At 37.3% G+C, this 16,501-nt stretch overlaps 1 non-coding gene across 1 annotated transcript; it reads right to left on the minus strand.

Moving 5' to 3' along the window:
• Positions 1 to 15,657: 15,657 nt before the first annotated feature.
• TRNAN-GUU (transfer RNA asparagine (anticodon GUU)) lies at positions 15,658 to 15,731 on the minus strand. The gene has a single exon. It is a non-coding gene; the product is annotated as a tRNA-Asn (tRNA).
• Between the last annotated feature and the right edge of the window lie 770 nt (positions 15,732 to 16,501).

A 16,501-nucleotide genomic window follows, 5' to 3' on the forward strand; every position in this document is an offset into this window, starting at 1 on the left:
CACATGTGATTTACTATCCGTAGTTCAAATCACATGTGATTTATCACTATGCTTTATAAAAGAACATTACGCTTTCAAAACTACTTTGGAAAAATAAACTATTTTCTAAATGCTTTCTTTGGTCAAGATTTTTATTAAATTACTTTTCTTATAAAATGTATCTACACTAATATATTTATATAAGTAAGACTTGAAGGACTTAGGACCGATAATTCGCCTTATTTCCTGTTCTTGTTTGATGTGGGCTGAGGGTATTTGTTATCCGTCCGACTTTCGTTGATTTCTTAGTTATATATCATGTATATTGGTGTTAGATACGAGCATTTTAATCTCATTCGATGCCTATACTACTTAATTGCCAAGAACCATACACACTAAGTTAGCTATAATAGGTATAGTTAAGGCCACTACTACTTGTTACCGCTACTACTATACATACTATAATTCATACTATTACAAAACGATACACGAATAAGAGAACACACTATGAACTACATAAAAGACTACTACATTATATTACAAGAGAAAGCACTAATCCGGAAGATAACACACTAACTCTCTACAAGATACTCTACGCGCTACATTCTGTGACCAGAGCTTTCCGGAAGGAAGGCGACGCTACATGTATAGATCTATACGGGGCAGACACTGTTAGATCCCGACTGTTAACTTCAGTCCGAGTTGAGCAGGCCCAGGGATGGCACTACATCACTACACTGTGTATGACCGGGAAGGTCATGGGATCCCCTATTACTCACACTATTGGTCACATAAAAGGAATACACTATATCCACACTAAAATACTAAGACTAAAGTCTCAGTTAATATCCCGAAGTAAATAAGTATCTATTACTAATGGAAATTCGCACCACTATCACTGTCCACAGGCATAACTTTTTCTTCTATCTACACTACATACTGGAGATTTAGTACCACACTTTTACATCAAACAGTTTTCAATGATAAAACTTACATGCAACTTAGAGTTTTTCACTTACGATGTATTTTCTGGAAAATATAGGATTTTCTATAGTTTTCTACTAATTATAAATGTACATTTCAGCTTTTCACACTATATGTTCTAATACATTTTATACATTAACCACACTAAATTCTTATGAACTCACCAACTTTATGCTGATACTCGTTTTCAAAATAACTTGTATCCTCAGGTCAAAGATAGACAGGTACATGTGCAACATTTTGGAGAAGATGGAGCATACAAGATCCATCTCTTATTTTTGTATTACTTTTGGTGTCTATTGAAACTTTACAGAACACACTTGTAATTAAACTCACTATGTAATGAAATGGTTGTATGTTTCTTGTTTTTACTATTATGCAATTGTGATGATACTGTACATGACGTCCTCCACCCCGAAACGTATTCCGCCGTTATCGGTTTTGGGGTGTGACAAGTATGCCCCTTTATGTTGCACCTAACACAAAAGAGTCCTCGACAGATACCATGATGATAGTAGCTTCACTTGCTGCTGTGGGGAAGGTTTCCTAGGTATGGTCTTCTTGAAGTCGGGATGGAAGGATTGACAGGTGTAGTGACTGTCTCAGCTTGCTGACCCTCGGAAGGTCCTTGAACCGAGGTACTTCCCTCCTCGTTCGTGCACTTTCTCTTCAGCGGATTTGGTTGAGGTTCTTGGGTGGCTGGGTATACAGAGGTTGGTTGCTGCTGTCCACTACTAGGATCGGAATTCCCGATAGGGCTCTTGCTAACATTGTCATTGTTAGCATTCAATTAAGCCATGACAGCTGCTACGGCTGTCGAGACTGCAGCTCGGAACGTAGCTTCATCGAGTAGGAGAGTCGGTTTCTTGCCAGCGGATGGGTTACGCTTCTTCGGAGGCATGGTTTTCCTATGAGAGACGATGGTTAACCCTTAGACGTATCAATACTTACTACAGTAGGCATAAATTTTTCCCATGCCTCGGATATTGGTTATCTGAGTGTCGACCTACATCCCTATGTTGTAGTCCGGGTATTCAAGGTAGGAGTATGAGTATCGGAAAAAGCCATAAGGTGGGAGTCGTTCCTACTAAGTTACCATTATACTGGGAAAGGTTTCACTCTCCGGCTTGGAAAGATCTGAGAACAGTTCGGAACGAAGACCGCGGGAAGAAAGGCTCATGAAGACTTATGGCTAAACACTCTCAATAGAGGTGTGGGGATCCGCTCTAATCGTATTACTTTCAACGGGAAAAGGCGATTTACCTAACACATAGTGTGAGTAGTGTAATCGCTAACTCACTAAATTGTATTATTTTATAGGTGTATTAGTGTGACGAACACGAGGAAAATACACCTCTCGGGTTCCATGTACTGGCTCCCTCTGTCTATCTCGTATCTTTGACTGGGACCGGCGTTGGTTTCCTTCGGGTAGTTACCTAGGGTTCTTTTCTCCTATAGACATATTGAATTTCTACTCCTTCTTACTTCTGATCCCGACTCTGGGTGTCATCACTTCATGATGGATGACTGGAAATCTCGGAAGTTTAGGCGAATTTCTCACCGATGTCCCTAAAAAGATATAGGCACTTGGTGATTTCAATAGTCTCGACCTAGTTCATTTATTTCTGAACTGGAAATCTTCACAATGAACCTCTTCGGGGTCTGAATCAACTCTCCTATCAAATACTGAAGTGGATAGGGTTTTCTACAGGGTTCGTGCGAGAATGGAAATGTCTAAAGAATCCTAAGAGATTATTAACATTTCACTAGGTGATCCATATCGAGTCCTGCTACGATTACATAAGGTATACAAATCATATATAGCTTAGATCCAATAGGCCTTCGAATATGTGATACTACTCTATATCCACATCCCAAAGAGGAAAAGGAAATAGAGCGAAACCACACATTCTTAGTCTATGGGATCCTTATTATATATAACCTTGGGAGTATACCCTCTGGAATTGTAGGTATATTAATAAGGATCTTTTTAGTTCTTCACACAAGGTTATCTATGGTTCCTAAAATACCCCTATGGTATTTTAATTTCTTGTTTGTTTCTTATCTTCTGAATATGATTCTGGGATTAATGTGAGTCTTTTAGTATTCCAAAATACTCCCATAGTATTTTAAACTTTATGTTTGGCTCTATCATTTCTAGTTGGTAAGTTTTAGACCTATTGCAACACCACTATAACTCCCAAGCACACGTTCATCGCATCTCGAATAAATGTAGTTGATCAGGTTACATTTATTCCAGCTTACGATTACATAACTGCCCAGGTTTGACGGTAATGCTCAACATCCGAAGACTTTTATTCTTGTTCTTCTTGTGATACTTTTGTTCAAGTGTTTAGATTCTGGATGTTCTTATACTTTGGTAAAATATGGTTATATTTTAAAGTATAATTTTTGGTAAGAGTGTTTTATCCCTATGTATTTATAGGCTGTATATCTTTTATGAATTGATATACTTAGCTCACTATAAACAATGCTCTGATACTAATCTGTCACACCCCAAAACCGGAACGACGGAAACGTTCTGGGGTGGATGGCGTCATGTCAAGTATCACAACATATGCAGTGTAGTAATCAAAGTACAAAAACCATTGCATTAATAGTAATAGTTTTACATAAATTACAATTCATAGAGACATTAAAGTAATACAGAAACAAGTAAAGATGCAGCTCGATTCTAGGCTGGCTTCACAGAAGCTCTCGGGTGTACCTGTCTATTGCTGACTTGAGAATACAAGTTATTTTGAAAGCGAGTATCAGTATTTTTATAAATGTTGGTGAGTTCATAAGTATTTAGTGTCATTTGTGTAAGTAAGCATTTTATCCAAAATAACTTTATAAAAAGTAGTAGTTTAGAGTCTACAGTGTATTAGAGTCCTTTCCAGAAAATCCTATATTTTCTAATTAAAAGCAGTCTTCTACAAAGACTCGACAATGTTATGATTTAAAGAGAAATTTTCCCTGAAATACTATCATTACCCAAAATACGGTATTTGACTTTAAAGAAAGTAGGAGAATATCACTAGTAAAATACAAGGGGAAAATAACATATGCCTCAGCAGAAAACACTGCTGACTAAGGCAAAATAAATCATAGACTTCAGGAGAGTATCGAATGAATGATACACCAGACTCAGTCTAACAAAAGGAAACACATACCCCAGACGGTATCAAATGTACGATACGGCTAGCAAGGTCTAAAACAAAGAAACACAGACCCCAGACAGTATCAAATGAAAGATACAGCTAGCAAGGTCTAAAACAAAGAGTAATCCTAAGAGTGTTGTTTCAGAAATACAGTGTTAATTCTCGTTACCTTAAGGCCATGAATTATAAGGTAAATATGGAGATACTCGTAACCATACTGATTAACACTAGAGTACTTGACGCCCTGCAAGCGTCGGAATAAACATGACATTTGTCACCCCTTGGCTTGGTAGGTTGTGGACTGTAGCTAGTAGTCAGGGTGCGGGGGTGTCAATCCCGTATAGATCTATACACACAATGCCCGCTCTCCCTACAGGAGACTCTGGTTACCAACTCGACAACGGGGAGATCTGTGTCTTGAAGATGCATCTCGTATAGTGAATTCTGATGTAAGTGTTGGACTAACGAGAGAGACTCGCAACTGAACTGACTCCTTTGCAATTTACGTACTAGAAAGAGTGAACAGAGCTTCCTAACTATTCCTATAATAGTTACTAGTGTCTCTGATCTCTGAGTAACGAGTGGGAGGATGCCCTTGCTACCCAAGGGAAATGAACTGATCGATGTAAACCTTCATGTCTATACATGTATACATGAAATATAATTAATGATTAAACGACCTTCGGACGGATATTCGATCCCACCAGACCTCATCCAAACGAGGAAAAGGAAATAGGGCGAACTAGCCTTCCTAAGTCCTTTAAACATTATTTATATAACTATACAAGTACAGGCATGCATTTAACGAAGTAGAAGCGTTTAACGAAGTAGAAGCGTCTAACGAAGTAGTAGCATGTAACGAAGTAGTAGCGTTTAACGAAGTAGAAGCGTTTAACGAAGTAGAAGCATCTAACGAAGTAGTAGCATATAACGAAGTAGAAGCTTTTAACGAAGTAGAAGCGTTTAACGAAGTAGAAGCGTTTAACGAAGTAGTAGCATTTAACGAAGTAGAAGCGTTTAACGAAGTAGTAGCATTTAACGAAGTAGAAGCATAGAAGCATGGAATAAAACATTGATGAAAACTTTAGAAAAACCTTTACACTTAAGAAAATCATGACTTGGCATCCTTTTGTAAAATAAGTTTGAAGACCTTTAGAAATCCTTGAAATCTTTCATAAACAAGTATTGAATATAACTTTGATAAAACAATATAAGTAAAGAAAAACCTTTGTTTCAAATACTGCTGTAACTGGTTTTGAAGTAAAACATACAGCGCGAGAGTCAAGTAAAGACGTTTTGGAAAACCATTTATAGTACCATACTTGGTAAAACAGCTGACAGTGTAATAACTCCTTGTGCATGCGGGTTATCAATCACATATGATTGATATGATAACTAGCATGTTTTAACTTGTATTCCCCCCATAAAATCATGTAAAAACATTTAAAAGGTTAATTCAGGGGTATGAACTCACCTGTTGTAAGCGGATCGAATGAAACTGTCGGTTGGATGGCTCGGTGTTAAGTGAAGACTTGAACACACTTAGTGACCTATTAACATATGATGACATAAGTTTACATACAGTTAGTAATTATAATAATAATTAAAACACGTATACGCATCCTAAAATGCAGAAAACACTTTGGTCAAGTGCTAGGAGTGTCCCGGGTAACATCTAGGGGAGTGTATGGCCCAATTAGGGAGTTTACTCTTCAAGAGTAAACTCTTTATAGAGTTTACCGCCCTATGACCATATCCCCATGAGTTTACGGCCATAAACTCATGGGTGGTGTGTTATTTGATGCATTAAGGTCTTATAACACTTGTGGAATTAGGCTAGGTTCAATTCTAGGGCATAGGAAGTGGTTTAAGCTCCAAATGGACCATTTTAGGGAGTTTACGGTCCATTGACCACTCTTGAAGAGTTTACGACCGTAAACACATGAGTTTACGGTAGTAAACTCATGTTGGTCCATTTCTTTTGTTGTTTGGTGGTTGTAACTCATGCATGTAAGGTTCTAGTCACTCATATGAGCATAGGAAGGTGTTAAAGGCACTTAAACACCTTGGAAAGGTGTTTACGGTCTAAGAAGATGTTCTTGGGGAGTTTACTACCTTAAACACATGATTTTACGGCAGTAAACTCATGTTAGTCCATGAATCATGTTTTTGGTGCATCAAACGGAGGATTACAAGGTTTTACGCACCCATGGAAGCTTTTGGAGGTGTTTGAGGGGTAGTTTAACACTTAAATAAGTGTTTTATGGCCTATGAAGATGGGTTTATGGTCTAAGAATGTTTTTAGACCATAAACTCATGTTTACTCCCCATTTGTCCTGATTTTGGTGTTCTAAGTCCTTTCTTGTAAACCTCTAAGTCATTGCTAAGCTCATAAGTGGTTTGGAAGGGTTTTTGAGCATTAAACCCCATTTATGAGTGTTTACGGTCCATGAAGGTGTTCTTGGACCGTAAACTCATGTTCTCGAGGGTTTTGGGTAATTTAAACACGAATTTGTAAGCTAGATAAGATAAACAACAAGCTAGGAAGGTTAACTTACCGATTTGGAGCTCGAAGGGGCGATTTTTTACCAAAACCCGTTTTGTAGAGAGAGAAAGTAGAGAGAGAGAGAGTGTGTGTCTAAGGTGGGGAAAAAGGGTGGGAGTGAAACCCACTCAACCCTTATATAGGGTGGAGCTTATGGCCTGGTTGGGGTTCACCTGACACCAACTGCGAAAGGAGGTTTTTTTTAACGACTACCATTAAACACGACAACATTTTAAAATTATACCACCTTAATTTTTGGTTCACTTGACGAATATTATTTAATATATTCCAACGGGTTTAATTCCGGTCAAAAATATTTTTGGGATAAATTTGGCTAATTTTTGACGTAATTAATTTCGACGTTAAAACTAACGGAAATTTTTGGGTTGTCACAAAAAGAGGCTGAATGCTTCTATTGTCATGAAAAGTCACACTCGAAGCGGAACTGCCCAAAGTACCAGCAAGATGTGAAGGATGGGGAAGTCAAACCCAACCATGCAGGTATTTACATTATTCTATCTAATAACTCACCCTATTCTAACTCTTGGGTCCTTGATACCGGTTGTGGTATTCATATCTGTTCTGATTTGTAGGGACTAAGAAGAAGTGAGAATGTGGAGCATGGAAAGATAAACTTGATCATGGGGAATAGGAAAGCTTCACCTGTCACCAAGATTGGAGTTCATTCTTTGTTGCTAAGTAGTGGGTTTACTTTATATTTGAATAAATGTTGTTGTTCGCCAGAAATGGCAAGAAATATTATTTTCTTTCATGCTTTGTACAAACAAGGGTTTACCTTTTCTTTTGATAATGAAATTGGTGGAATAAATGCTTTCTTTAATAATGTTCTTTATTTTAAAGCATTACCTTGTGATGGTGTGTATGAAGTTGTGTCTGTTGTAGATAATCTAGGAAATAATGTGTTGTGTATTGATTCTTCTGATAATAATAACTTGGATAAAGTATCATTATGGAATTGTCATCTTGGACATGTGAGCAAGAAACGCATAGGCCAACTCCAAAAGGATGGAGTCTTGGAGTCATTTGACATAAAGTCTGATGATAGTTGTGAATCATGCTTACTTGGAAAAATGACAAAGTCACCCTTCACTGGTTCTTGTTCTAGGGGTGAAGGTTTGTTGGATCTGGTACACACGGATGTGTGTGGACCCTTCAAATCTGCCACAAGGGATGCTAATCGTTATTATCTGACTTTTACTGATGATTATAGTAGATATGAATATGTCTATTTAATCAAGCATAAGTCAGATACTTTTGAAAGGTTTAAAGAGTTTAAACAGGAAGTTGAGAATCAATTGGGCAGGAACATTAAGATGCTTCGATCTGATCGTGATGGTGAGTATCTTAGTACAGAGTTCCTCGACTATCTCAAGGAATGTGGGATTATCTCACAATTGACACCTCCCAGGACACCACAGTTGAATGGTATGGCTGAGAGGCGTAATCAAACTTGTTGGATATGGTTCGTTCCATGATGAGTCGAGCTTCGCTACCGATCTCATTTTGGGGGTATGCCTTAGAGACTGCCGCCCATATCCTTAATCTGGTCCCTACAAAGAAAGTTGCCAAAACTCCTCATGAGATGTGGACTGGTAAAGTTCCCAAACTAGACCACATCAATATTTGGGGTTGCGATGCTTTCGTGAGACGCGAGACTCATGATAAGCTCGAACCTCGAAGTGAGAGGTGTATTTTCATCAGCTACCCACAAAAATCCTTTGGTTACCTCTTCTACAGACCTAGTGGCAATGTGGTCTTTGTAGCAAGAAGGGGTGTCTTGAGAGAGAGAGAGAGAGAGAGTTCATAAGCCAAGGGAATAGTGGGAGGTAAATTGACCTTGAAGAAATTCAAGAGTCAAGTGGTGAAGGAACTTCAAACCCAAGCACTAAACCTGAGGAGGAAACTCCTATTGAGCCAATTGACAAGTCTGTACCTCTGAGGTGTTCCACAAGGGTTAGGAATGCACCTGACAATTATTATGGGTTCCATATTACTGCGGAAGGCGAGACACTTATCAGTGATGAGACATTGGTAAGTTTGGATGAACCTAACAGTTACGCGGAAGCCATGGCAGGCCCCGAGTCTACCAAATGGAAAGAGGCAATGGACAACGAGATACAGTCCATGTATGACAATCAAGTTTGAAACTTGGTTGACAATGTACCAGGTCGTAAGACAGTTGGGTGCAAATGGATCTTCAAGAAGAAGACCGACATGGATGGTAATGTACACACATATAAGGCGCGACTGGTTGCAAAGGGTTTTTCTCAAACTTCGGGAGTTGACTATGATGAGACCTTTTCACCGGTTGCAAAGATTAAGTCCATTAGGGTTCTGTTAGCCATCGTTGCATTTCATGATTATGAAATATGGCAAATAGATGTCAAAACCGCCTTCCTTAATGGAAGTTTGGCTGAAGATGTTTACATGAGTCAGCCAGAGGGTTTTGTTAGTACAGAATACCCTAATAGAGTGTGTAATCTTGAGAAATCCATTTATGGATTGAAACAGGCACCTCGGAGATGGAATCTTTGCTTTGATGAGAAAGTCAAAGAATTTGGCTTTTAGAGGAGTGAAGATGAATTTTGTGTCTATGTCAAGGCTAGTGGGAGTATAGTCAGATTTTTGGTACTGTATGTGGATGACATACTACTCATAGGAAATGACATCCCAACCCTGCAGGAAGTGAAGTCCTGGCTTGGGAAGTGTATTTCTATGAAAGACCTAGGAGAGGCTGCCTATATTCTAAGGATAAGGATTATGAGAGACTGGAGTAAAAGACTAATTGGACTTAGTCAAAGTACTTACTTGGAGAAGGTGCTAAAGAGATTCAGCATGCAGGACTCTAAGAAAGGAGAGTTACCCATCCAGAGTAATGCCAGACTGAGTAAAACTCAGAGCCCGAGTATTGAGGCCGAGATAGCAGAAATGAGTCGAGTACTTTATGCTTTTGTAGTAGGTTCGATCATGTTTGCTATGACCTGCACTCGACCCGATGTAGCCTTTGCTTTGAGCATGGTTAGCAGATATCAGGGGAACCCTAGCAAGGCACACTGGACTGCGGTAAAGGATATCTTCAAGTACCTGCAGAGGACTAAGGACTGGGTCCTTACCCTCGGTAGGAGTGATGACTTGAGAGTTAAAGGGTACAGTGATGCTAGCTTTCAGACTGATAGGGATAATTTACGCTCTCAGTCAGGCTGGGTCTTTACCTTAAACGGAGGATCAATTACTTGGAAGAGTTCCAAGCAAGAGACAGTGGATGATTCATCTTGCGAATCAGAGTATATAGCAGCAAGCGAGGCAGCGAAGGAGGCGATATGGCCGAAGAACTTCATTGGAGACCTTGGAGCGGTACTAGCTATAAAGGAGCCAATGGAAATTTTCTATGATAGTGAAAGTTCAGTTGCCTTAGCCAAGGAACCAAGGGATCATGGGAGATCCACACACATCGACATAAAATACCATTTCATCAGACATCGAATAGAAGAAGGACTCCTCGTGGTAAAGAGGGTATCATCAGATGAGAACCCAGCAGACTCCCTCACGAAGGGACTGAGTCGGGTTAAGCATCTTCAGCATGCTCGGAGCATAGGGCTGAAGGATGATAGTAGTTTTAGTAGTTAGATAATTTTGAAATTTGTAAAGTGTAATTGACATTTGATGATGAATAAAAGTTGTGTTTATTTATGAGTAAAGTGTTTCTATCTCCTGTCAATCGTTTACTATATTTCTTTTGCATGTTTTGACTTCCAGAATAATTATGTTTGATATATCATATTATTTAAATCTCCACATTCGGTCATATGTTGGAAGTAGGTATGAATCAAGACTATCATGAGATAGTTGTAGAGGTCTAAGTTGTTGGACATGGCCACAACGCTCATGGGTGCTCATAAGTTTTGAGCATTGGACTCAACCCACGCTGACTCGTATCAGTTCATGGAATTTATCTCGAGTGATCATGAGACGAAATATCATATAAGTCTTAAAACCTAGAGATATGACTTGTTGCCTATGAGTTGGTTATGCATTGATCGTACGAAACCGCATTGGTAACTCGATGTTATAAAATGTACTTTTGTGTGTGATTCAACAAATAGTAGAATAAGCATATGAGTCGAAGTTTATCTGTTCCTTCTTGGATTAGAAGCGATATCTAGGCCCCTCGATGATTTTGTTTTGACCTATGTACCGGCCCCGGTCAGAACCGAATTGATGTGTTCAATTTAGTTCTATGTCAAACAAATCGGAAATCGGGAAACAAACTGTGGGACAATAAGTAAGACATTGTTCCATGTATTTGTTCGACTGATATCTAGAAAAGAGGATTATATGATCACTTATCTTAAACGGCACATCATCATCTTCTCAGTTCCGAGAGACCTTGAAAGAGCTAAGATTGCTGATCGGTTCATGAATTCATACTTACAGATATAGTTATTAGACTTATCCAAGTGGGAGACTGTTCTATAAGGTGTCTAAGTCCATAACTATTTTTGGTATGTACTTGACCCGACCCAACATGGTCCATTTGGGTTGCATGGCATCATGCATTTGGATAAACTAAATGAGAGAAATAACACTTGTGGTTTATTAATATATTATACGTTCTAATATATTAATAGTATTATTTAATTAGTATTGATCAAGAATTAATTTGGAATTAATTAAGTGATCAAAAGATGACTAATTAAATATATGGGTTGATTATGTAAATCATCCATAACTTGTATAGTGGGCTAAAAGGCTCCATGGATTATCAAGTTGGGTTAAACCCATAGGATGCTCCATGGGAGTTACAAACCCATGGGTCATGGAAATGAAGAGTCATGTCACATTAGGGTTTACATGGTGTAACCCTAGATCTGACACACTATATAAGCAACATGTTATGTACCAAATTCGGCTACACTAAGTTACAAGAGGGCTAGGCCGATTTTTACAAGTGTGTGTATTCTCTCAAAGTCATTCCAAAGCATTTGGTGTTGTGTGAATCATTTGAGGCATCACACTTGGGGTGCTAGGCTCTCAAGGTTTTCAAGCATCAAATCAACTACAAGGTATGTAATTCTAGCCATCTTTTAGATTAAAAGTTCCCCATGTATGCTAGATAGGATTATGAACCTTGGAAATCATATTTTGCATGTATTTTTAGACAAACATAGATCCAAGGTTTTCTAGGGTTGCATGTACACTTAGGGGTGTTATAATGCTCAAAACCCAACAGTTACTTTGAAAGGTGTCATCTGGTTCAGGAAGCGGGGCAAGCTGGGCCCCATATATATTGGTCCTTTCAGGGTTATTTCCTGGGTGGGAAAGCTTGCATACCATTTGGATCTACCCGAGGAGCTCATTCGGATTCACAACAACTCTCACGTTTCTCAACTACGGAAGTGTTTGGTCGATGACTTTATAGTGGTGCCATTAAAAGGATATTCAGGTAGACAAGCGCCTAAACTACATAGAGATATTGGTCGCAATCATCGATAGGAAGGCAAAGACTATATGAAACAAGGTGGTGAACTTGGTGAAGGTACCATGGAATCACCGAAAAGGCTTTGAGTGGACATGGGAGCCTGAAGAGGAGATGATGGAGCATCATCCATAGTTATTTTCAGGGGCAGACTTCGAGGATGAAGTCTGATTCAAGTGGGGGAGAGTTGTAACACTCGTTTCCAGGTATTTTCATTTCCCGCTCGATTATTAATTTTCTTGCAAAACTAGTCCATACACATGGTGTACTTGATACGTACGCTTGGCATATGTCATTTAAGATAGAAAGCGGACTTCGTCGAGTACATATGTCATACTCATGCAGATCCCATACCCTAAATTTTAGGGTTGAGCCCCTATTTAAGGACCTTAAGTCCCTTGAGGCCTCTCCATGTTCAACCTCCATCCTCCTTAACTAGTGTTTCGAATCCTAATCCTTGATTAACTTGTGTGGGCCTCTTTTGTGTGTTCTTGGTGCATAGTGAAGGAGTAGAAGTTTTATTTGAGGATTGTTCTGGCTAGAGCTTGAAGATCCAGGGCCTTCATCACCTTTGCAAGCTTCTGGAGGTATAAAGCTCTCACATTTATGGTTCTATGGCTTAGATCTAGACTAACTTAGACATTTGCATGCTTTTGGTCCCATGGTTTTGGTTCTTGTGAGTAAAAGCTACTCCGGAGCTCAAGTTTGTCAATTTATGTTTTTTTTCTGAGGATCTTATGTCATAAAAATGAAGTCTTTGTTGCTATTTCTCACTTATCCAAGAATTTAAGGTTATTAAAGAGTGTTATGGACTTAGGGTTTGGCTTTGGGCTCCATTATGCCATGGAAAAGATTAAAGTTGATGACTTTATCAGTTAAGACCTTCCCAAGATTAAGATATGTGAGTTGGACATTTAGTCTTTAGGTATTAAGAGCTTAAAAATGGAATTTGATATGAGAGGGGTTACGCAGGGCGTAATCCTGGGGTACACATGGCATAACCCTGGGGTACGCAGGGCGTACGAGGTTTTGCCCCGTTTCCTTCTCGGTGGTAACTCTATACACAAGGCATAAGAAGAGGGTATGCATGGCGTACTCCCAGAAATGCTCTTGGGCTATTTTTGGGAATTGGGCATGTTTGATTGGGTTTAGCCTTGGAAGGGTAAAATGGTATTTTTACCCTTAGTAAGAGAGAGTATGTTGTGGACCTTTGATTATGGGTTGTTACCCTAATTATTAATTAGGGTTGGTTTCATATATATTCAGTGTGAGGAGCCTTTGTATCAGCGGTGCGGGTGTGATTCAAATATCTTCAGTTTGAGTTGAGTCTCCTTATAGTATTTACAAGTCGAAGGCACCAAGGCCGACCCACTGGTTTATTTTTATAGGATGCTAGTTTTCTTTGTGACTCTTGCATGTATTGCTTGTATTTGTATGTATGTTTGGGCGAGGCTCATTGCTTATTATTAACATATTTGTATCGGGCAGGGCCGGTTGTATGTGTATATTATATGTGATATTTTGGGGAACTCACTAAGCTTTGTGCTTATAGTTAACGTTTATGGTTTTAGGTACCTCTGGGTCGAAGGGGAAAGGTTCGACATGATCGCACAACATACACAAGTGTTCTGCATTATGTGATTTTGATTTGTACTCTAATAACTATTTTCTACATTGTCATACTTGATTGGCTTTTGAAATGGATGAATGATGATTATTTTTTGAATGAAAATATAAAAAAAAAAATTTATTTGATATATTTGGGACGTTAGATGTTAAATTGGGAGAAATGAGTTAATATTAATTGAAGCATCTGATGAGTAGACAAATGGAACTAATTTTTATACTTGGATCTCTTAAATTTCCAATGCCTTTGTTGGCTGCAAAATGTTACAAATTAAAAAATTATTCACTTAATTTAATGAATTTGAATTATTTGTTTCATTGCACTTAATTTGACATTTGTTAGTTCATGTGTTATCTATGGATGAACAGTTTGTATCAAATCTTAATCCTATATTGGTACCGTACGGGAACCGGTATCGAACCATACCGAATTTAAAAATATGAGATGGTATTCGGTACTCTAAAATCACAAAATTCGGGATTCGATATCGTCGATACCTATACTAGTACCATTCAAGGTACCGGTAACATTAATTTGGTACGATACTCGGAATTGACTTTCGATCAAATTCGGTATTCAAAAAATCGAGAACGATACCGACTCTCTCCCACGCTCATCCCTAGTGTTATCTATTTCATTGATTTTTTTTCTTTATTTTAGCGAATGTTAGTTAGAATTTGTAACTGTAATGTTTGGTGGTGGCAACACCAAGAGTCCGCTCTTTATAGTAGTAGATTTAACGATTTAAACAAAAGATATTATGTTGGAGAAATCATATGAGAATGATAAGTAGTCCAGAAGCACATGTGACATAGCATTTTATCCAAACTTTCTAGCATAGTTTTCTTAATTATATAATTTTTAAATTAATTACCTACAGTAATAATTAAAAATAACATAAAGTTATAAATTACGTTACCTTCTCAAATAAATAATTTCTAAATTAATTATATATAATTTTAAAAATAACAGTAAATCGAGAATAATATTTGATTTTATTTACAACAGTTGTTGGTAGCGGCCATTAGATTACAATTTTATATAAATAATTAGTATAAAAAGTTATTATCTCATAGTCAATATCCAGCTAAACTACTTTCAACATGTAATTGTCAAATTTTAACTATAAAATTATATTTTGCGCAATGCGTGAATATACATTTAGTATAACATAAAAGGAACTTAAATGAACGAACATAAATGAACAACATACATGAACGTTCACATACATAATTAAACGAACGGGAGTATAAACGGACTAGAATTTGTGTTTATGTTTATTTATTTACTAGATAAACGAACTTCCTGCTGAACAATTCACTGAACGTTCAATTCGTTTACAACCATACTTTTAACGTTAAATAGTTATAAGATTACCTCTTAATTGAACTATTAACTGGTTTTACCAAACAACCTTTTAATATTTGTATTGAATTTAGGAATAGTAACTTAGTATTTTGAGAGATAGTTGGTAAAGCTGTTAGTAAGATCGGATTAATTTAGTTAAACAAGTAAGTTTTTACAACAAATATGTTTTATTATTTTATTTGTTCATATTTCTTAAATTTTATGTTTAGTTAAACAAGTAAGTTTTTAGAACGAATATGTTTCATTATTTTATTTGTTCCATTTTCTTCAATTTAATAGGTAGTTAGTTAGCATAATTGTAAAAGTTAGATTGCTAAAATAATAGTACGTGATTTTTCGTACAAACCAATTTTACAAGAATGAAAGCATTTGAAAATTAAGATGACTTCAAGCATATTTAATTTTGTCAAAGTTTTTAAAAACGTACATACGTGTATAAACTATATGTAACAAAAGCAATAAAAGGAATAAAAGGAATAAAAGGAATAAAAGCCGCTAGAAGGAGGGCTTGAACCTCCGACCTTGTGGTTAACAGCCACACGCTCTAACCAACTGAGCTATTCCAGCTGTACGCCTTACTTGTTGGAATATGCTTTATTTGAACAGGGATAACCATGAAATAAAGGTTAATTGTTTTTACATGAAATTATTAAGTTTAGTTAATCTAAGGTAATCATAATGACCTCATTAGCATTGATAATATAGGTAACTGATCATATCTTTAAGCAATTTTACCACCATATTTTTCCTTATTACATTTGAGACTAAGTTAACCTTATTTCAAAATATCAGATTTTTTAATACGATGCGACAAAAAAATTCAAAATTTGACATTGCAAACTATTTTCATATACAATATATTTCAAACTTTTTTTATTCATTCCAAACACCAACTTCGAACACCCGCTTCATAACTTTTTTTCATCTTTTGTGGATTAAGGTCTTTAAAATTTATCTCCGCCACCAGCCCACCATCCATACAGAGTTATATTTTTAAAAAATGAGTACATCCAACCAAATACCGGATAAAAGTTTTTCCAACCTATTTATGTATTGTTACAACTTACAATATAGAAAAGGCGAATCACAAAACAATTCCTCATATTAAGACATGATTTGATCGGTTTGCGTTCTTATGTTGTCATCGACAAATTCATGGTATGATTCATTTTTATTTGTAGAAAATAACCCCCTTAGGGTTTTGCATTATCATTCATCAATATACTTGATATGGGTATACTTGATACACAAAGTTTATAAAAATCAAGTTTGTCGAATCTACTTAAGTAAGTTCCTTCATTAGCTAAAGCATGAGAGTCACGATGGTGTTATAGGAC

This window comes from Lactuca sativa, chromosome 5 (genome assembly GCF_002870075.4).
Source record: "Lactuca sativa cultivar Salinas chromosome 5, Lsat_Salinas_v11, whole genome shotgun sequence".
In the NCBI taxonomy this organism is placed as follows: domain Eukaryota; kingdom Viridiplantae; phylum Streptophyta; class Magnoliopsida; order Asterales; family Asteraceae; genus Lactuca; species Lactuca sativa.